Source organism: Piliocolobus tephrosceles, chromosome 18 (assembly GCF_002776525.5).
Source record: "Piliocolobus tephrosceles isolate RC106 chromosome 18, ASM277652v3, whole genome shotgun sequence".
Classification (NCBI taxonomy): Eukaryota; Metazoa; Chordata; class Mammalia; order Primates; family Cercopithecidae; genus Piliocolobus; species Piliocolobus tephrosceles.
Window position 1 is genome coordinate 24,137,684 of NC_045451.1, and position 23,722 is coordinate 24,161,405.

General features: G+C 39.9%; 1 protein-coding gene and 1 long non-coding RNA gene across 7 annotated transcripts in view; one reads left to right on the forward strand and one right to left on the reverse strand.

Annotated features, from left to right (window-relative positions):
• The window catches only part of LOC111546870, a 30,188-nt gene extending 26,861 nt beyond the window's left edge, over nucleotides 1-3,327 (reverse strand). Inside the window, exon 1 of the long non-coding RNA XR_002732955.1 lies at nucleotides 3,155-3,327. This is a non-coding gene — a long non-coding RNA (uncharacterized LOC111546870). The remainder of the gene's footprint in view (nucleotides 1-3,154) is intronic.
• Nucleotides 1-23,722, forward strand: part of TCF4 (transcription factor 4) — a 366,762-nt gene that overhangs the window by 133,237 nt on the left and 209,803 nt on the right. The gene's annotated exons all lie outside the window — the stretch shown is intronic.

The following is a 23,722-nucleotide window of genomic DNA, read 5'->3' on the forward strand; positions in this document are numbered from 1 at the left end:
AGAATAAGCAATGAATCAGCTTTTACTAGGAAAACTGTTTTTGGAAGCCTTAATGTACAAAGGAAAAGCATGACTACAAAGAAACGTAATTTTTCAAAGCATGAATGAGATGTTACCTAACTTCGTGGTCAGATATTTTGTTCTGTGCAGAAGTGTGAGTATTAGAAAATAGCAAAACCTGTAAAATAATGGCAATCATTTGATGTTTGAAAGTTCCAAAGGTCAAATGATCTTTAGTAACTTCATAAGAATGGAACTGTGAATATAGATGTCAGCTCTAGAAATTTTAGTTCGCTTTTTTAAATGCAGCGACATCAGGTAGTGATACGAGCAGGCCTCTTTGCTACTTCATTAGTTAGGGACATCTTGGTCTTTTTTTTTTTTTTTAAATGACACTTTTCAGCTTGAGGTTATCTCGGTATCAGCTCTTAGGTATTAGACTTATAATGTGGCACAAGTAATTTCTGAGAGAAGAAATTATTAATTGTGGTCTTATTTGATTTTACTTTGGGAATTTTGATTTTTTAAATGTTAAATTTAAAATGTCCTCCTGAAATATTAACAAGTATGACTCGTTTGAGCCTCATCCTTGGTGTTATTAGCAATCCTGATTGTTGAGCTAAGGCTGGTAGTCAGGAGTCAGGAGAACTGAGGTTGTTTCTTCTACTTCTTCTATTCTTCTTCTCCTTCTTTTTCTTTTCTTTTTCTTTCTTTCTTTTTTTTGTTTTTTGTTTTTTTTTGAGACAGTCTCTCTCTGTTGCCCAGGCTGGAGTTCAGTAGGATGATCTCTGAAGCCTCAACTTTCTGGGCTCAGGTGAGCCTTCCACCTTAGCCTCCTGAGCAGCTGGGACTACAGCTGTGCACCACCACATCTGGCTAATTTTTGTATTTTTAGTAGGGATGGGGTTTTACCATGTTGGCTAGGCTGGTCTTGAACTCCCGACCTGAAGTGATCTGCCTGCTTCAGTCTCCCAAAGTGCTGGGATTACAGGCATGAGCCACCATGCCCAGTCAAGAACTGAGTTTTCTATTCTGTTTTGCTACAGCTCCCTGTGGGTCCTCTGGTCAGGTCGTTTTCACATCTTTAGATTGAGGGAGGAACAGCTCTTTAGGTGATCTCTGAGGTAGTTTTATCATCTAATGGTCCATTGATCTTTAGGATACGTCATTTTATCCTTATACTGTATTATCTCTTTGGAGATGTTTTATTGTTCTTTCTAATCCATTCATCTCTATTTTATGAATACCTTCAAGTGACTTTGCCAGCGATGTGTTTTCCAAATGTAATTCTTTAAAGCCTAACTAAAATAGATACTCCTTTTATAGCTCAGCTGATTCCAGATCTATAGCTAAGGAATTGGATTGGTTAGGGATAAATAAAATAATAACTCATTAAGTTGAGTCATCAGGAGAAAAGTGCTGTGCATAGATCAGTATTTGGCATAGAGGTTGTAGGACCTCAATAAATGACTGTCGAGTGAATCAGGGAATTAGATAGATAGGGTTTAAACGTTGAATGAAAAGCCCATACATTAAAGTTAGGCCTATACCTTACTGTACCAAGAAGAAGACCCTAAACCAGAGCCAGTCATATAAAAATCCATGTTTTATTCTATAGGACTATATCCTTGACTGGACAAAATATTCTGCCAAAATAGGAAACGGACCGTCTTACAATGTGGCCTATTTCAGTTTTCTGTACACCACAGATTATTTTATGTATAAGCAGAAATAAGTAAAATCAATAATATTTTAGGTCGAGCACAGTGGCTCATGCCTGTAATCCCAGCACTTTGGGAGGCCAAGATGGAAAGATTGCTTGAACCCAAGTGTTTGAAACCAGCCTGGGCAATATAGCAAGATCCTGTCTCTACAGATAATAAAAAAATTAGCCGGGCATGGTTTTATGCACTAGTGGTCCCAGCCATTGAGGAGGCTGAGGTGGAAGGACTGCTGGAGCCTGGGAGGTTGAGATCACCAGAGTGACCTGAGATTGTGCTACTATACTCCAGCCTGGGTGACAGAGGGAGGCCCCATTGCTAATAATAATAATTATTATTATAATTATAATAAATAATTTGAAAAGCCATTGAAAAAAGTTGTGTTTCTGTTATTCAGCTAAGATAACTGATTTCCTGTTGTCCAGTTGGAGAACATTTCCATCCTTTTCTCATTGGTCTTGTTTCCTTTCTAGCCTACTCTGTGATATAGCACAGTTAATGCTGTGATCCTCAAACACTTTTAGAGTCAAACTTGGTTTAGTAAACCAAGTCTTATAACATTTAGAAGAATTTCTAACCAGAAAAATGTTACTTGAAAACTATGGCCAACAGAGATGTATAGACCTTCTAAATACCCAGGGAAGATTTCTCACATACAAAGTTATTGACCCAAACAGAAGATAAATCATTTAAGCTTCACATAAAAGTAAAAAGCAATTTGTATCAGGTAGGAATGCTTTTGCTTCGAAGTAATGGAAAATGTGACTAATGGTGGCTTAAGAATAATTTTTCTCATTCTAGAAGTCTGGTGGTAGGCCCCTGCTGGAAGTGGTTTGCAGCTCAGTGATGTCAGGGCTGATGGCTCTGTGATTCTTTTGTCCTTTCCCTCACTGTCTCAAGATGGGGGTCACAGCTTCTGGTGTCTTCAGGTTTGATGCAGACAGAAGGGGAAGGATGAGTTGAGCAGTGTCTCCCAACCACACTGCTTCCCCATAACACAGGCCATCTCCAGTTGCAGAGGTTGGAGCAGGGCTGGGAATGCAACCTGGGAAATAGACAGGAGAGAAGGGAGTCAGGGATTCATACTGGGATTACTAACTTGCAGTGTTCAATTCACACTTTAATTTTTTTAAGAGAAAAATACATAATTTTCTATTTAATCATTTTGAAAATTAAGAACAAGGCACTAACTTTCATGTAATAAAAAACATATAAAAAGATGTCTCAACTGTAAGTGCAGTCAGCAAATTAGAGAGGAAGATGGAGTAGGAAAAAAGATATTGTAGAGAGGAAGGTGGAGAAAGCCCAGGCATGATGTCTTGCATGGGAAGGAGTGTGAGGCCTGCTATTTGCATCTCACCTTCAAGGCCTGTGCCTTCATTGTCCTAAGCCCTTGAGCAAGGCAGCAACCAGCCAGAGCCAGCTCTCCTTACCTCTGATTTCCCCAGAACCTTCTCTTTTAGGTCTCCGGCTTGACTTCCTGCCAGCCTGTCCAGGGCACCCTTGTTACGCAATAGGCCTGTAGCTCCAGTCACCACCCTTTTCTCCAGTCCCCTGGGTGGTCTTTGGTAGAGCCAAAGGCCAGGTTTTACTCCCAGTGCCTCCTACTGCACCTATCCAGAGCAGACCTGGCACCCTGGAGCATGTCCCTGGGACATGCTGCTACAAGCGACAGACAGAGATCTTTTTCCTGGACCATTGCCCAAACAGTTTCCAGAGAACTTACCTCCAGCAACCTGCCATGTCACCGTGAAACACTCAGACAAGAATACCTACTGCCTGGGGGAGAAAACCCTCTACTTTCTTTTACTATGTATACAATTGCAATTGCTGATTTTTAATGTGAGGATTAGGTGCAGCCAAAAGACATTTAGTTTTAGACAACATGCCACGACTGGATGAAATTGTGAGAGTTAGATCCATCTTTTGTCCAGAGGTTTCCCAACTCTACTGAACAGTCTCATGCCATGAATCAGACACACTGAAACAGAGGCAGGGGGAAGGACCATCTATCATTAAAGGTAACCAGGATGTGAAATAAACAGTGCTGCTTTTATTTAGTAGAAAAAGTTTTTCTCTAGGTTTTTTATTTTTATTTATTTTCATGTTTTTATTTACTTACTTTCTTTTTAGACACAGAGTCTCACTCTGTCACCCAGGCTGGAGTACAGTGACATGATTATAGCTCACTGCATCTTCAAACACCTAGGCTCAAGTGGTCCTCCTGCTTTAGCCTCCCAAAGTTCTGGGATTACAGGTGTGAGCCACTGGGCCTGGCCAATTCTCTAAGTCTTTCCTTGGGAAAATGCTTTATTTGAATTTTGCATAAGCCCTGTACTTAAAATGTGTCTGTGACAGTATTAACCAGTACCCTACTTCTTGACTGGATCTTGGGCAGCGGGGGTGCAATTAAATACTTTGCATTTCTCAAACCTCTCACTACTCCATGGCTCCAGGAAAATAACATCAGTATAGTTATAGTGAACCTCACATCCTTGAAAGTTATGTGTCCTTCTTAAGTGCTGTATTCATCCTCAATAAAAATAAGACTGCTGTCTTTGTTCACATTATACATTCTTAGAACCAGAGAAGCGAAGGAGCTGTGTTGAGCACTGCACGTCTTACAGGTTGTCATGGGACAGTGGATTCTAGGTCTTCAGGGGTCACTTCAGCATAATTCTTGGCTTTTCACTTCCTAGTGATGGGTGATGGGACATTGGGCAAATTTCTTCTGAGCCCTCGTTTTCTGGTTTCCCAGGTGAGGACAGGGATGCCAGCCTGGCCCACCCCTCCCAGGCTCACTGTGAAAGGTGAGGTGACGTGATACACTTTGTAACCACTGTGCTCTGCTGTGTGACTGTTAGGGCATTGCGAGGCTACACACTGGTCATCTGTCATTTTTGTCTGGGTAATGAATGGAAAAATCTATAGACTTTGGGGTTTTGGGTGGTAGCAGTTTTAAAATACCTATGCCTTCTAAGGAGATTGGAACAGAAGGCAGGAGCAGGTGGAGGTAGTATAGAATGTTCAGTTCTGTAAACATCAAGACCAAAATGAAAAGGCGTCTTTTTTAGCCAGTCCACAAAACAGTAATCCCATAAAATAAGTACCTCTTTGGGGACAGCTGTGTTGGATTCAGATGCTCCCTTTTGTGAAATATTTGCCTTCAGCCATGTTTCTCTCCATTTTTAATGTTCTCAAGTTTCATCTTTAAACACAAGGCCAAGAACGCCCTGGTGTGGTGTTTTTGAGTGGTGAGTCTAGGGAGAACCCATGGACAAATGCAGATATCTTTGCTTGTGTTGTAGGTCATCTGAACAATGAAGTCACTACAAGGTATGATGGTTTTCATCAAGGAGATAGTTTTACAAATACCTTCCATGTGCTCAGGAATGTTTTGGAGACAGTCATATTCCACTTCATTTCTTTCTTCTTCACAGATGCTTGGTATAGACTATTGCCTCTATATATGGGATTATTCTCTCATTCCCCTTCCTTCACAGACGCTTGGTATAGAATGTTGCCTCTGTATTGGATTATTCTCCAATTCCCCTTACTCTTAAGAGTTTTTGAATCCAAAGGAAGCACATTTTGTTTTGAGTAAAAGGAGGTATTCAGTGGATCTCATTTTCTTTTCTTTTGCAGAATATTAGGCCTAGGAACCAACAATTGCAAAATATATGGAGCATAGATTGAGATTAAATTAAATTTATTTCTAAGTGGTTAATAGACACAGCTCAAACATTTTTCGTCTTCTTGATGATTGCTTATTAATCACTTCTTAATTCCTTGACATATTAATAGGAAAAATTATAAGGAAGCATCATTTGAAAGTGGTATAAAATACAGCTGGTTATATTGTTTATGTTTAAGATAAAACATTTAAAGCTTTCATGTAGATTGAAAATGCCACAAGAGAACTAACATGGGGGAAGTGGTGGATGGATGGTGGACCTAGCAGGGCACTGTTGTCAGCTGGGCATTGCTGTGAGCACCAGATCACCACTCTCCAGTTCTGTGACCTTGGGCAAGTTTCTTTAGCACTGTGATGAAATGTCTCATCTAAGTAAGTTGCCCTGTGTTTAAATAAAATAACATAAAGCCACCTGGCCCTAAAATTCAGTTAATGCAAATTATTATTACACCTACTATTATGTTATCTACTCTGTTTTTCTGTTCATCAGGTCCGATCAGCTTGGCAAAAGTGATATGCAAACTTGAGCATCATGTAGTGAATTCTGGCAGAATGTGGAAGTGATTAATTAAATGCCACCCCCTCGTGGGCCATATTAAAGCTGAATGAAAATAGAAAATGTGTAATATCTGATAACATTTGGTGGAGAAGGGGGAGACAGAAAAAGTGAAGGATAAGAGAAGAGGAGACACATATAAAGCTAATTTTAGAGCGATAGATCGCGAAGTAAGATTTTCTAGCCTTGTATTATTAGCATTGGCTTGGCTTTCTGAGTCTCGAAATTACTAGGTTACTAATTGGTCATGACTTTTCCTCACCTTGGCTGTTCAGACCAAGCTGTACTCTTAACAGCTCAGTAGCCAAATCTGAATGCCTCGGATATAAGCATAAACTCTTTATGTGTAACTGATTACACTTAATTGGGCAATGCCAAATCATGGAAGAAAATGTATTAGTAACCCTGTCTCCTTCAGAACTTTCAGAGTAATTGGAAATGAGCCTAATATCCGTGTTTTTGAAAGCTTTAACAATTGGTCTACTGACAGGATTAAATTCATACTTTATATGGTATGTGTGTGTTTTCATGCATAAATTTTTTTCCTTATTTATTGATGGTCTTACAAATATTATTTGGAAATTGAGATGCAGTGAGCACAGATCTTTTAAATATCTTGGCAGACCGCCTCAGTAGCTGTGGATGATCCCTGTTAGCTAGAGAAAAACCAGGAAAAAAAAAAAAACAACCCAACCTGGTAAACAATAGTTTACAAAATGATCTTTGTGTGATTTTGAACAAGCTGGTTTTCATTTTAATCTCAGTTTCCTTATTTCTGTCACTGACCTAACTCCAGGGGAGGGGGGGCGAGCTCTCTGAATTTTTTTGTTTCTCCTGAAATAAAACAATTCTAAATATACATACTTTTGTGTGATTACATTTTCCATTTTTCGCAAATCCCTAGGTATAGTTTGAACACCAGTTGAAAATAAAAGCAAGCCACCTTCTCCCCATCTTTTCAAGGCATTTTAATAGTTAATGAGATTTTGCCCCTTACTCTCATGAGTTTCATTTGGTTCTGAAATAAAAATTTACGGCTGTTCTCTCAGCTGAGCTGATACTAGTTTAAGAGTGGAATTGAGTTCACACCTGCTCTGGCATAAAAAGCCTCTATGTGACTTCTGTAAAATATTCACAGAGCAGAATAAGAGAGAGTACTCACTATCTCTACAATTGTAATAACTACACGGTAATGTTGCTTGCAAGCACTTTAGGGAAGCTGCTCTATAAATTGACTCTAATCTGCTGATATTGTCCACAGATAGATGCCTCCCATAAGTCACCTGTGTTCCTCAAGGTGGAATGCGGTTGTGGAAACGCAGTTGGTTTGTGTAGGCAGTGGGTCTACATTAACACTGTAAAGTGTACGTATGGGAAAATCCTTGCATTTGCTAGGCCATTTAGCCGTTCAAGACATGGTCCGTTAGGCAGCGTACAATGGGTTTTCTGAGTGTTCTGGTTAAGGAGCAGGATGTGTAAAGTAGTATACATTTAGGCGGATAATTAATAATTAGTGTAGGCTTGTAAGGCTATAATAGAATAGATAAATTTCACCACCTGTTAAAGTTTTATCAGAGCAGATCACCTTTCCTTACTGCGAGGGAATATTCCTGCCTGTAGAAAAATAAAGTGCTCCCATTACACGTGAAAAACCTTTATGATGAAAGGAGGACTGGTTTTTATAACAGATATTATTTTCCATGGTCACTGTGATTAGGTGACATTTTAGCAGTCACATTTAAAGAGCGTTCCTAGACAATAGTATTTTGTAGGGGTTTGCCTGTAGGTGGCAAAACACTGCATAGAAACAATATTTTAGTGCATTCTAATAGTCAGATACAGTTTACTTGTCAAAAAATCCACCTACCCCCCACTTTTCCCCCCCCACAAAACAATAGGGTTGTTCATTTGATAAGTTCATCACAAGTAAATACTCAGAGCGAAAGCCTTTTCTAGTGGCTACGTTGGAAGGGGTAGAGAAGATGAAACATAGATCCCAAGTTCAGTTTTTGGCTTTGGTTGTATCATAAGCGGTTTTTACACTTCATATCTTAGCTGTCTTCATTTTCAGACATAGAGGAAGTGCTCCTTTACAGCACTGAGGGAAAGGGCAAATTTGTGAAAGCAAAGCAGCCTATCTTACTGCTTTAAAAGTTTCATTGGCTGCTTGATAAATAAAATTAACATGTTATCGATATGTCTGCAATCATATGGTCCTCAGTATATGTATTTTTTTAAGCCATCTATATAAATTCCATTTATTCTAGAAGCTGCCCAAAGTGATAAACCTCAGCACTCAAATGAGTCTTTGGTTCGTACAGTCATTCACCCAGCAAGTACTTTTGGAAAGCTAGTATCTGCAAGCCCTATGTTAGGTACTAGATAGTGGCAGGCCGCTTTTCTTGCTTTCAACTTGGCCCACATCCTAATAAAAGAATCAGGTAGATATCAGATAATTACAATTCAGGGAGTTGGAGAAATAATCCTTGTGTTCCCAGGGTGTTGTTGCATACATATCGGGGATACTCCACCATCAGCTTCCTCATAATAACGTCTAATTTTTTTTTTTTTTTTTTTTTGAGACAGGGTCTCACCCCGTCCTTCAGGCTGGAGTGCAGGGTTGCAATCATAGCTTACTGCTGCTTCAAACCTCTGGGCTTAAGATCGTCCCTCCTCGGCCTCCTGGTAGCAGGGACTACGGACATGTGCTACCACACCTGGCTAATTTTTTCTATTTTTATTTTTTGTAGAGACAAGGTCTCACTCTGTTGCACAGGCTACTCTGGAACCTCTAGCCTCGAGCAGTCATCCTGCCTTGCCCTCCCAGAGATTACAAGTGTGAGCCACTGTGCCCAGCTTGGCTAAGATTTTTGAGTACTCACTGTGTACCAGGCACTTGCTAAGTACTTTACACATATTATCCTGCCTACTCCTTATAATAAACTTCTCTGTTAGGCATTGTCATTACCATTTTACAAAGGAGGCAATTGAGGATCAGAGAGATTAGGTTACTTGCCCAGTGTTGTGTAGCTGGTAAGTGGCAGAACCCAGATTTGAAGCGAGATCTGCTGAACTCTAAAGCCTTTGTCCTCAGCCACCACTGCATTGCCTCCTTTGTAGAGAATTTAGAAAGAATTCCCAGAGGTGGAATAGTAGCTAAACATGTGTTCAGCTGCAACTAATAGAATGCCTGATAACAATAGTAGGCTAGTAAAACAAAGGGGTTTTTCCCCTTCATTTCAGGTGTCTGGAGGCAGGAGGCTGCCTGTGTGAGTTCAGCAAATCATTGTTTCTGTCTTCCCATTCTGCCCTCCTCAGCATGCTGATTTTCATTCTTCAGTTTTTTTTTTTTTTTCCACTCCTCTTGCATTTCTTTCTTGCAGGCTAGCTCTTGAGCCTCACACACAACATTAGAGTCCCCTAAAGGAGGCAGGGGAGGAAGAGATTAGGGTAGCATTTATCCTTACAGATATCCCGTTCCATCCAGGAAGGGGGAAAAACATTACCAGAATCTGGTGGTCTTGAGCAGGATTCTGCTAACAACTTATTGGCTAAATCTCTAGCAGACATCTATCCATAGCTGCAAGGGAAGCTTGGAATGTGAACTCTTAGAGCCATGGTTGGGTCTCTGACTCAAGAGACAGGCAAGGGAGGAGGGAGTTAGGAATGGCTATTGTATGGATTAACATGAATTTTCTTAATAATATACGTGGTAATACCTGAGCTTCATCTTAAAAGTGAGTTAGAACTATCCTGGTGGAAAGAAAATTACCAGTTGGTAGAGATACTTGAGCAGAGCCTTGGGAGCTGGAAGACGTAACAGGAATACTGGAACTGAAGTCATTCTATGAGATGACTATGAGATGTAGTTCCACAGAGGAAGGGACAACAGGTTGATATGGTTTGGCTGTGTCCCCACCCAAATCTCATCTTGAATTGTAGCTCTCATAATCCCCACATGTTGTGGGAGGGACCTGGTGGGAGGCAGTTGAATCACGGGGGGTGGGTTTTTCCCATGCTGTTCTTGTGATAGTGAATACATCTCAGGAGATGTGATGGTTTTATAAAGGCCAGTTCCCTTGCACATGCTATCTTGCCTCCCACCATGTAAGACATGCTTTTGCTGCTTCTTCACCTTGCACCATGATTGTGAGGCTTCCCCAGTCATGTGAAACTGTGAGTTCATTAAACCCCTTTTTCTTTATAAATTATAATTATTTATAAGTTATAAGTAAAATCTTTATAAATTATACCATCTCAGGTATTTCTTCATAGCAGTATAAAAATGCTCTAATACACAGGTGAAGCTGGAATAGAATCCTGGCCCCAGAAAAATGAAGGGTCTGTTGTGTTTAGGAGTGGAAGATGTCTAATTTTCAATGAAGCATGTGGTAAACTACTCCAGGATTGATTTTAAATAGTGAGATACCATGATATGATTTATGATTTAGGACACTCAAGCAGCTGTGAATAGTAGGCAACTTGAGGGCAAGGAGATTACTCAGGAGGTGATTAAGGCAATTCCAAGAGGAAATGATGAGATTGAGCTGAACTGGGAACAGTGAGGATGAAAAGGAGGATGGATTTGAGTGATATTAAAGTGATGGAAATGGTTGGACTTGGTAACTGATGGGTAAGGCAGGGGTCATCCTTGGCTTCTTGGTGTCTGGCTTGGGCCACCTGGTGGATGGCAGTGCCATTTGTTAAGATGTAGAATATTTGAGGAGAAGGAAGTCATGGGGGATTAAAGCGGTCATTTCAGTTTTGGAAATAATGAATTTTTGACATGTCTGTGGGTGGACAGATTTGTGATTCTGGGTTGGGATTGCAGATTTGGCATACAGTATTAATATTTCATAATTGAAGTCATGGGAATAAATAAGTTCCCCAGAGAGAGACATGAGCCACCACCAACAAGGCAATTTATTGCATTGTGACACCTCTAACTTTCAGAAAGTTCTCAATTCTGTAGCTGTCAGACTGAAATACACATTTTTTCCCTCTGAAGCTAACTAATATTGTGTATTGTCTCTCTTTCCCCTGTTTTCAAGGATGATAATCTTGGCTTCCTTTAAAAGCGCAATTGGAAAACTTGCAACACATCATAGAACATGGTTTAACCACACCTTGTATTTCCAGTCACCATCCTCTGCTGTGTTCTAGTTTGTCTCTTTTTCCCTCCAAGTGGTGAATCCAAGTCTTACCCTAGTATTCCAGATCTGGTTTGATCAATAGTGGATCTGCTCTCGTTTTTAGTGTTAATGCAGTCTAAAATTCTGTTTATACATTCATATTTTAGCATTGGCTGAAAATGGAGCTTGTGGTCCACTAAAATCATTAAGTGTTTTTAACATTAATTGCTTTCCAACCAAGGCTTCCATGTCTTTGTGTATAATGGGACTTAATACGTATCCTCATTTGATTTCTTCGTGTTGGCTTTGGTCTGCAAATGTGCAATAATTCTGTCCTTTCACTCTGTTGATATAGGAAGTGAGATGGTGTGATGCTTAGGAATGCAAACTCCTGGGTTTATATCCTGGCTCTGCCCGCCCTTTACGACCTGGGTGACATCTAAGTTGCTTTCTCTGAGTCACAGTTTCCTCATCTCTGTGTTGAAGATATTATAAAATCCATCTGTTGGGATTGCTGCGTGAAATAAATGAGGTAATGCATGTATAATGCATAGAGGAATCCCCAGAACATCATCAACACTGTGTAATTTTTCACCATTACTATTGTAGGGCATATGAGCAGTTAAGGGCGCTATTTTTATGATTGTGGATCCTTTTCTCTACTTTCAGTATTCTTTCTAGAGACGAAGTTTAAGCCAAATGGTTCATCTATGACAAATGGAAGAATGAAATGTGGTTCTTGATTTTGAGTTGTGTAATGAGCCCAAATTTACCAGGCAATAGATAGGATATGATGATTACTAAATTTGCCATTGATTGATAGTTAACCAGCTACCTTGTTGGGTCTCTTGAGAAAAGAACTAAAACAAACAAGAACAACAACAACAAAAGCTTAAAATTGCCTCAACAAAAGTCTTAGATGTTTCTTTACATACATTTAATATTAAGGCAGAAAATTCCAAGGTGAGCCAGCTACTCAATACAGATGCTGAAGGTTATGTGAAAATTTGGGTTAACACTAATGATAGATTGAGAGGTAACTATTTGCTTTACAGACTGCTTGCCAGGGGATGCCCATGTTAGACTATGAAAATTAGACTCATGGCAAATTTTCAGGAACATGGTTCTTGTGATAAACAAGATCTCTGGAGGGTGATGTGTGAGCTCACAGGGGAGTTTTGAGAACAGGTTTCTGTTGTTGGACAGCTAGGCATACTCAGAGGGAGGGCATAGATTAGTATCCAACAACCTGTTTTAAAACCAAGCAATGGGACCCCATACAAGGTCCAGGTTGACTAGAACCAAGGTTAGATCAACCTGACTTGTTTTTATAGGAAACATCACAATGGTGACAAGTCAGCAGGGTCATCAGCACACTGTTTGCAGTTACAGACTTCCCTCTGGACAAACCATTTTCAGCTTCCTCTGTTTGGTCACACCCACAAGAAGTACGTACGAATGGTATATTTAAAAAGCTAGCCCATCTTGGTTCATTATACCAGTACGTAGGATTTCTGTAGACTCTGGGCTGGTTACAACCTAGAGCTGCAGAAGGGTGCAGAGCTTCATGTGTTCATTCTGTACTGTGATAAAGTTCTTTGCACATTTGTGGAAATGCAAAAGTTCTTCTATGCACCTGGCTTCTGTTCCGGTCATTTCCTTGTATATGGGTTTTGATCTGGTGTTATTGGAAGAGGGAAGCTACCCATTCTGAGATCTCAGATTTCATTGTGTCCAATTATTTATAAGACCTGAGAGGTGCTTTATTAGTTAGGAAGCATTTCAGATTTTCTCTGTAGCTTTTAAAAATCATCCTGACTTCCTATGTGTTATTTTTTGCATTGGCACCCATTGCCAATGCTATGTCTCAGAAGAGCTGAGACTTGTGGCCAATAATCCTTACAAACTGATGGGGCTGTAGAATTTATTCCTCTATCACCCTTTTTGAAAATAAAATAAAGTTATATTTTTCATTTACATGGATGGACAAATTGGGGTCTTTAAAATAAAACCTACTTCCCCTTTTCTTTTTCTGATCATTTGTAGCAAAAGCTTAGTGGTTTTCTGTAGAACTGCTTTGTTTTGAAAATCAAATTGAAGACCAACTTGATTCTGCCTGCAGAGCAAAGCTATCTGCCTTTTTAGAAAATCTGGATGGTTAAATTGGAAGCACGTTCTGCACATGGTTTAGCAGTTAGTAGCCTGGAAAATGACCCAATAGCCAAGATAGTTTTTTTTTTTTTTTCTTCTTTTTTTAAATCTTCATTGTAAGTGCTTGTTTAAAGTTTAAGCTTGTAATTGACTATTTTGCACATTGTTCATTGTTAATTCTTTTCAGGCTATTACAGTTTTGTAAATACATTGCCTGCTAAGTTGTGTCGGTGGAGGAACATTAGTGCTATAAGAAAATCCAGTTAAATGTGGTGCTTAAAAGCATTACCAATTAGCGCTTGGGACTGGATCACCACGATTTCTTAGTGATCCCAGAGAAGTCAGTTTCTGTGGATTTCCCATTTATTTAAAATGGGTATGACAGCATTCTTTTTGGAGAATAGGGCAGCACACAAATGCACACTATGCCGTGGCCTGCTGAAGTTTCCACTGATTTGTGACTATATTACTCAGTATTGCTTTGTAGCACCCTTAGTCTAATCCACATGGAAGGGGCAAAGTCCTTCTGTATTTTACTTTTTATATGATTACATAATACATATGTTACTTTCTCCATATATAATATATAGTAGTACTTAGTTTACTATTTTTATTCATTATAATGAAAATAATACATTTATTGCATGGCATCTACCATCTAGCTCAAGCTGCTCTATTTTGTATTGTTTAATTTTGAGAAAAGCTAATATTGGCTAATAATTAAAAAGTGGGAGAGGAGTTAAATTCTGTCTCTCAGATAGTAAAGACCGCCAGGACATGGACATAATCATGGGAAATAATGGGGTGGATAGAATGTGATTTATCTGTGTATGTTAAAGAAAGTAAAATAGTGATCGTGAATGTACTGAATATAGCTTAAGCTATTTATCATTATGTACAAATGGAAACCTACACAAAACCCCTGTTGATTAAGTTTTATCTGAAACAAAGGATATAATTGGAAGTGGAACATGGGAGAGTATTTTAAGAGCAAGTGATAATCCAGCTAGAAGCTTCAGCAAGTCTGTGGTCAAACTAGAGAACAGAAAGAAAGAGCAAGGAAGCTTGATTTGGTTATGCAAATTTGGAGCACATGTAGGAGTTTGGACCTAATGGATTGTTGCACTGGATTTGGTCATCAAATGATGCTTTTCATAGCAAATATTATCTGAGCCATTAATTCAAACACTGAGAAACGCAGGCCATGTGTAGGCAGAACCGCAGCCTTTTTATCCCTCAAAACAAAATGTAAAAGGTGGCCTTGATGGTTAGACCTTATAAAGAAGAAAAAGAAAGAAAAAAAAAAAAAGGAGCAAGTAGTGAAGGAGAAAGCACCCAGAGTGGAAACAGGCATGCGTATTCAGAGATAAATCCAATAAACAGACACCCCAAAGTTATGCTGTGTAAGAATAGACACGCTGTAAGAAATTTCCAGCTATCAGGCTAACAGGATGGAAAACTGGAGAGCACAGAGCAATTACTTATGAAGAAAGAGGCACAGTTGACATCAAGTGTTATAGAGGAGACTGGCATGATTACAGGAAGATGTTGAGAATATCAGAAAACATCCCCAAATTAAGAGTGCCAGAAAGAAGAAAGATTACCAATGAGATCATGATAAATAATAATGAGCTGTTTCTCAAAGCACCTGAAGGAGGGGCCTCAAAAGTGGTTTGTCAAGCCTGGAAGACAGAGAAAGGGTAATATATTGACGGACGATAGAGACACTGCTAAAAAATAAATGAAATTTTCACCCCAGTATTCACAAAGGAGGAGATGGTGGGGACAGATGCCAGACACAGACACAAATTTCCCAGGGGAGAATGAAGAAATACAAAAGAAATCAGGATCGTGCTAAAACAGGTGATCAAGGGGTGAGTAGAAAAAAAAAAACAAATAAAACCCCAAAGCTTACCAGTAGTCACCTAAAAATCTTCAAGAAGTGGGAACAAAGAAGCTAACAAGAGGAAAAACATTTCTGCATCACTTAGAAAGGCTGGAAGTATTTTCTTGTGTGTGTGTTTTTACCTAGTTAATTTGTTAGACTAGCCCTTTTGAAACTTGTCCTTAAAGGAAGTAAGATAGTATACTTAAAGAATAATGGTCGTGGCTGGGCGTGGTGGCTCATGCCTGTAATCCCAGCTCTTTGGGAGGCTGAGGCGGGGGGATCATTTGAGGGCAGGAGTTTGAGACCAACCTGGCTAACATAGTGAAACTCCATCTCTACTAAAAATACAAAAAATTAGCCAGGTGTTGTGGCATGTGCCTATAGTCCCAGCTACTCGGGAGGCTGAGGCAGGAGAGTTGCTTGAACCCGGGAGGCGGAGTTTGCAGTGATCAGAGATCGTGCTGTTACACTCCAGCTTCGGTGACAGAGCGAGACTCTCAAAAAAAAAAAAAGAAAAAAAAAAAAAGAAAAATGATCATATAAGCAGCCTTGAATAACCAAGACATCTTTCCTGCTAAGTTCTTTTATAGTTTCCCATTATGTCGCGGGTTTAATGTTTACTGTGCTTATTAAGGATGATTTTTGTGTCCAAGGTGATCACTGAGTCCTTGATTGGGCCAGTATTTGCTGGATAGATGCTTCTTAGTGCGAGGGAGTGTGCTAGATTCTGGACTACAGGGCTGGAAAAGATAGATACTTCCTGAGGGTCTTTGAAGTCACTTCTTCCTCACTCATATAAGCAGCCCCACCTCATGTCAGGCATTGATTTCAGTGTGTTCATCATTACTGGTCTTGTTTTTAACCAGCTACTTGATGGGCAAAGATCTGGAGAGGGGCAGCCCCCTTTGTTGCTCACTCTGTGTCCTATGCTGTCCTCAGCGTGATGCCTACTTTTTGCCGTCGTCATCCTCAGATGTGGATCCCTCTCTTCCCAAGCTCTTCTGTCCCCTGTGCTGCAAACAAAACTCCTTGTTTGTTTCTCCCCACCAGTGGCCACGAAGGAATTTACAAACCCCTCAAACTCCTACTGTTTTGGAATTCATGAAGTTCTTGCCCTGAGCAAGAAAGAGGCTATACTTCCAAAAGTACTTTTTCCTTTCTTCATTGTCCCACCCCCTGCCTTTCAACCCCTGCCCCGCCCTGGTGCACACACCTCCGTCCCAGGCTGATAACTCCCCTCTCTATTTGAACCACCCATCCCCCTCCTCTTGGCCTCTGTCAATTTTAGGGCCCGGCAAAACTGGGCTGACTAAAAACACCTTTCAATTTCTGTTCTCAGCATTAATCTGTCTTTGCTTAGTGTTCAAAGAATACTTCAAGATACTCATTAATGCAAACACTATTGTGAGGAGGGAGCTTCACTGCAGTCCCTTCTCACCTTCAGATACTACTGTAACAGCTGCCTGGGAATGGAGTATTGAATGTTTCAGAGAAGCTGCTTCTGAGCGTGTAGGAGAGGGCTGAAGAAACTTCCGTCCAGTGCACAGTTTTGTCCTGTAGTCCTTGTTCCCATGGCCAAAAGTCTTCCTGGTAAAATTAATCTCCAGTGCTACCTTTCCTACCAGGACCGCAGGTGGTGACTTTTGGTTGAAACAGACTCCCGTGGACCCTGGATTCTTGTATGTAATGTTCCACATTCAGGTGTCTGTGAAAGCTGCTATACTTCATCCAGTGGAGAAGGGTCCGTTGAGCTACATCACTTTCTTTTTTCACATTTGCGTTTTTTTTTTTTAATGTAGAGTGAGTTGCAGTTTGGTTGGCTTTTTTTCTAGGACTAGATCACTCTTCTGGGGACTGTCAGACTTGGTCCCTGCCCTGGGCGAGTTTGCCATCTTATTGAGGGGAATACTAACATGTGCGAGACAACTATAATCATAGCAATACCAACCCCACCTGCAATGGCTGAGTGACATTGAGAGGAGAGAGTGAGGGGCTGAGCAGAGGCCTTGAGAAAGCAGCTGTCGTCCATCTTAGCCTATTTACTTTTTTTTTTTTTGAGAGGAAGTCTCACTCTGTCACCCAGGCTGGAGTTCAATGTTATGATCTCTGCTCCCTGCAACCTCCACCTCCCAGGTTCAAGCAATTCTCCTGTCTCAGCCTCCCGAGTAGCTCGGATTACAGGCGTGCGCCACCACGCCCAGCTAATTTTTGTATTTTTAGTAGAAACAGCGTTTCACCATGTTGGCCAGGCTGGTCTCAAACTCCTGAGCTCGAGTGATCCGCCTGCCTTGGCCTCCGAAACTGCTGGGATTAGAGGCGTGAGCCACTGTGCCTGGCCTAAACCTATATTTACTTTGAATTTCACTATAGTCCACCATTTCTTGATGCCTTATATATCTGACATGTATCTGATGAGTGACATTCTTGAGATGTTTGCCCAGGACTCCTGAACCCAATGAGGAAATAAGATTGCACCTTGTGGTTCTTCAGCCTTACTGTGCATCTGAGTAACCTCTAGCCCATTCATACAGTGCAGATGCCTGGGCTCCATCTGTGAGATTCTGTGTTTAGAGGCCTGGGCTGGGATCTAGGCTTTTGTTATTTAAACAGGAATTTCTCACCTACACATTGCTTCAAAAAATTGTCATTTTTGTTTTCAAAATTGTTATCTTTTTCTTGAACTCAGTATTTTTAAATCCTTCTTTTTTTTCACTTAGGAAAAGTGAATCATCACCTACTTAGCACCTAATTATTTACCACTAAGATGTTTGTATGCAATAAATTAATAATTTTTAGATCAAAGAAAATGGATAACTTCTAATATGTTAAAATTGTGCATATTTCCATTGAGAGAGAGAATGGGCTGAAATGATCCCGCTTTTATATTTTAATCGTTCATCAAATTGATAGGTTTAGTCTACTGGCCCTAAAGATTTGCTTCTATAATAATGTTGTGAATGAAACAGTCATTGCTGTAGATTCACAATTTAGCATCATACGTATGTGGTAGGAATGATTTTTCTTGTATTAAAGGAAAAAGGGTTAGCAGAGTTTTACCAATTTAGAAAAAAAGGAAAGCCAAATTAGAGGAAAGTCAGCATTATAAATATTTCAGAAAGAACCCCCATTCATTATATTTTGTAATGTGTAGCTAAGACTGACAGTGAAGTGGGAAACTTTGCCTTGTGCAGAATGGTTAGGGAAATAGCTAAGGATGCTAAGAAATTAGCCTCAAAATTGGTTGTAGGCATGAATGTTTTTCTCAGGGACTTGGGTGATTTTGTTACACTCTCTAATATTATCTCTGCTATCTTCTAGGACTTATTTTATGCAGTCAAAGACTTTTTAAGGCTGTTCTGTAAAAGAAATACAAACTCCAAGTTGTTTGAATTTATGAGTTTTTTTTTGTTGTTGTTGTTGTTGCTGTTCAGTCTGTAAAGTAGTGATGTAGATAATAAGGATATTTAGTGATATGTCTAGTGACCTTTGGAATAATAAAACTGTTTTTGTCTGTGTAGGTTTTTCACATACAGGTAAATGTTTTGTTCACATTCTGAATATAGACCTGACTTCAGGCTGCTCAGTGCTGCAGTTTCATAGGCTCATATGAGGTCCCCGGCTAACATTTTGGCTGTGGTGGTAGACCTTCACCTCTTAGATTTCATGTATCTTTTATTTCACTTCTTTTGTGCTTCTGTTGAATTCTGTATATTTAATTTAAGAAAATTAAGATACAGAGAGAAAATCAGTTAATGTCTCCTCTACGTCGTGTAATACGTGGCCCAAAGAGAAAGAAAATGTATTTAGAAATTTCATTTACTTGTTTTCTTACGTCATAGTAGAATACCATTTTACCATTGAAATCATTAAAGCCTGCTTTTATTGAGAATTTTTGGGAAGTTGAAAATGTAACCTTTACGGAGAATTAAAGCAGTTTTATTTTAATGAATAAAGTAGTTAAATTATTAATCATATAAAATTATTTCTCTGGATGTTAATAACCATTTCTTTACTCAGGAACTTTTTTCTAATACAGAATCTTGATTGGTGAAGGTTTATTTGAAGGCATATTCCACTATTAATGGTTCAAGAATATCTATAACTTTTGGAAAGACTCAAAACATATTGCATAATTGGATTTTAAGTTCTGTTGTTTGTAAGCTTATTTGACTTGTATCATGTATGGATTACTATCAGCTTTTCTGGATGTAGATAGCTGCTGCTTATGGTTCTTTCATAGATAGTATTAAGTCATTCATTAAGTCTATTCCTCAGATGCTTATTGAGCATTAGACTTGTATCACATACTTGCATGGCTTGGTGTTGGAGATACACCCCTTATCACCACATACTTGAAGTTACGTTTTGTCTGCCGTAAGACACAGGATGTAGTAAACAGGCCAAGAGAAATACAGGGTCCTGTGGGTGCTCGTCACAGGGAGGGACATAGCACAGAGAAAGTCGGAGAAGTTGACATTTAAGTTCAGATCTGAGTGATCAGGAAAACAGCCAGCCAAAGGGAGCTGACATGGGAATGGATGGAGGCGTGTTTGAGTCATGAGCAGCCAGATCTAAAGAAGGCTAGAAGTAGAGAGAGGACTGTGCATCTCCTTCCCATCACTGGAAGAGGAAAGGTATGAGGAGTAGGCTCTACATGAACATGAGAGCCAGCTCATGAAGGACTGTACAAGCCATGTTCAGTGTTTATCATTCATTCTGCAAATATATACTCAGCACTATATGTCAGGCACTTGGCATCAGGAAACAAGGTAGAAAATAATGCCTGCCCTTGTGGAGCTTTTATTCAAGTGGGGAAGAGACAAACAGTAAACATGGTGCTAGTGGTTTTGAAAATGGGCCAGAAGTATGTGTAATCCAAATGGTTACAGACTCAGCATTTGCCAATATCATGGAGCCAAATTTAAGACTATTTAATAAAAATAACTTTGTAATCATTTGCAGTCCTCAGCTGATAACTACAGATAGTGTTATTCCTAACTCAGCATATTTACAGGTAAAGTTGAAGGTTACCTATAATTTATATTTATTTCTCACTCACATTGCATCAGGCATTGGGTTAAGCAAGCAAGCAAACCACATTTGAGAGAAGGCACTACAGTTTAATGCAATCAGTATTTCAATTCACCAGAGTAGAACTTAAGAGTAGAAGGTTTATTTGTTAAATAAGAATACTTGACCTTAATGGCCACCAAAAAAGAGTTGGAAGAATGAATAAGATCTAGTATTTGATGGCACAACAGGGTGATTATAAGCAATAATAATTTAGTTGTACATTTAAAAATAACTGAAAGAGTGTAATTGTATTGTTTGTAACATAAAGGATAGATGCTTGAGTTGATGGGTACTCCATTTACCCATATATGATTACACATTATAAACCTGTATGAAAATACCTCATATACCTCATATATACCTACTGTGTACCTACAAAACTTAACACACACACACACACACACTCTTGAGAGGTGATCAGAATGTCCTGTATTCCTGTTTGAAAACACATTACCAGAACCAGAATTCTTCTTTGAAGTTTTGAACAATATCACAATAACAGAAAAATCTCAAGATTTTATCACGCAAACAAGCAAACAAAAAAATTCTACATGGTGATTGAAGTAGACATTTGCTTGTCACTCAAGGTGAATTATTGTAAGTAAGGAGTTTTTATTACAATGAACACTTTTTTGGCAGAATTAATAAAGAGAAGAGGATAGTAGAAGTCAGTGCATAGAAGCAAAAGGAGAAATACAGTTGAGCATAGTGAATAGAGAAGATTTGCTTTCATTTATTTGCTCTATACATTAAGACCATTGAATGAGACTATTTTGTGTATGACAAGCATTTGAAAAAATTATTTTACTCTGGCAGTCTTAGGCTGATTTGTTTTATTTCCTTTAGAATAAAAGTTGCAAGTGGGTAGGAATTATGCCTTGAAGTGTTAGCCTAGAAAGGACTGGAAAACTACTCAAGGGTAACAGCTGAAGAGGAAATGGCTCTGTCAGCATCGTGCACATGGATGATTGGGCACATAAGGGACAAGCAGGGAGAAAGGTGCAGAGGGAAGGGCTCATAAAACCAAGGAGGCTTGCTTGGAACTAAAATAGAATAGCAAAAGTGAAAAGCCTGGGGAACCACTAATGTGATACAGTTTCCGTCGTAACATAATGCAAACATGTAAAGTTGAACACATGTGCCGCCTCTTGCATAGACATTGCTGTCATCAACAGCACACCCAGTTGGGTATATTTGGCGAGGCATTGAATCTCCTGGCTCTCTGGTCTCTTAGTCCATATCACCAGAGGCATGTATTTTCAAAACAGTCCAGATCAATGTCTGGTCTTTGTATCTGTGGTACCAATATAAAGCTTTCTTGTCCACATAAGAGCAAAGTAAATCCGTGATCCATTAACGCTAAATTGTAAATAGTGATAGTCAGTTTTGTCCAACAGTGTCTGTAGTGTTTATTGCTGAAGCCCATACGTGTTTATTGATATTATTTTGAATCTGGGAACCGTAGCTGCTAGTTAACTATGTGCCAAACACTGTGCTGCTCTTTGCAAATTTGATCTAATAGCAACTCTTTGTGAGGAGTATTTTTTTATCTGCGTTTTACCCATAAGGAAGGTAGGAGGGACAGAGAGGTTAAAAGAATCCAGATAGAGGACCAACTCTTGGTTCCTGGTATGTTTTGGGCTTAGCACACAGTTCTGCTAGACTCTGCAACGTGTTTTCTTAACCAGCAGACTTTATTTCCCTGGTGGGCAACACAGGTAGATGTGACAGGTTAGAAGTATTAGATGTAAATGTAAGTTATCGAGATGCTATGACTACCAAATTCACTACTGCACTTTTTACTTTTCTTTTTTAAAAACATGTATTTCAGCACGCTGCTAAATCACAGCAAGAATCTTTTTAAAAAGACCTTCCAAGAAGCAGGATTACAGGTCACGAAATCAAGGGAAAATATTGTCATCATTATTTTTTAATAAGTGATAAGTGAAGCTGATGAGTGTAGACCTGTTGCTTTATTAATAGAAATATGTACATCTGGTGAGGACTTGTATTTGCCAAGTACACTACTGGCCTGAAATTAGACTCCTCTGTGGAATTCAGGTCAGTGTTTACACCCATAGTCGTTTACAGTCTTTCACAAATATGAGCAAAATAGTGGGAAAGCGCTTAGAAGCAATTTAGAGAATCAGAATTAAAGTAGAATCAGTGTAGCACGTATGTTCAGTGAAGAGGAGCGAGTAGAGGAGTGGGTTTCTCTGACAGATGATTAATCTAGTTTGTTTAGTTTTTGGGAGACCCTGTTTCCACACTCACTGACATGTGAGTTTGCATCCTGGCTCAAGCACTTAAACTCCCCAGTCTCCCGTTTTGTGTGTGTGGGATGAAGGTAACAAGGCCAACCTCACAAGGTTGTATAGGGTAAAGCGCCCAGTGTAAGATTTGAAACGTATTAAGTCTTCAGTGGGGCTCGGTTTCCTCCTTCCTTCCTGCTACTTACCTTACCTCATGAAGAGGATGAATAAGTACAAATCTCAGTTCAGCCTGCAACGGAAGATTATCATATTTATTTATTCATTTTTGAGACGGAGTCTCGCTCTGTTGCTCAGGCTGGAATGCAGTGGCACGATCTTGGCCCACTGCAGCCTCTGCCTCCTGGGTTCAAGTGATTCTGCTGCCTCAGCCACCCAAGTAGCTGGAACTACAGGCGTGTGCCACCAGGCCCAGCTAATTTTTGTATTTTTTAGTAGTGACAGGGTTTCGTCATGTTTACCAGGCTGGTCTCAAACTCCTGACTTCAACCTACGTTGGCCTCCCAGAGTGCTGGGATTACAGGCGTGAGCCACCTCGCCCAGCCCAGATTATCATTTTTAAATGCTGAAAACCTAAATTTCCCATTGTACTGTCCTATTACTGTCACAGAGCTGACACTCAGAGATATCCCTGCACCACCTTTTGGTAGCTCCCTATGTCCTCTTGCTTCTCTAGTTGCCATTTCTTTCTTTCTTCTTTTTCTTTTCCTGAGACGGAGTCTCGCTCTGTCGCCCAGGCTGGAGTTCAGTGGCGCGATCTCGGCTCACTGCAAGCTCCGCCACCTGGGTTCACCCCATTCTCCTGCCTCAGCCTCCCCAGTCGTTGGGACTACAGGCGCCCGCCACCTCGCCCGGCTATTCTTTTGTATTTTTTTAGTAGGGACGGGGTTTCACCGTGTTAACCAGGATGGTCTTGATCTCCTGACCTCGTGATCCGCCCGACTCGGCCTCCCAAAGTGCTGGGATTACAGGCGTGAGCCACCGTGCCTGGCTCTAGTTGCCATTTCTTTGGAAGATCCCCCTGACGTTAGTTGTCTCATTTTCCATGAGTGATTTTGAAGCCCTGTTTGTGCCACAGTAAAATCTATTGAAATAGAAGAAACACTGAATCTTGAGAGATACCACCAGGACCTGCAAACTAATGCTGTATCTCCTTAGACTGCCGGAGAGGTGACCTGGGTCCAAGTCATCTTTCTTTCTCATCACCGCCTGCCGCCATCCTGTTTGCTCCAAGTCT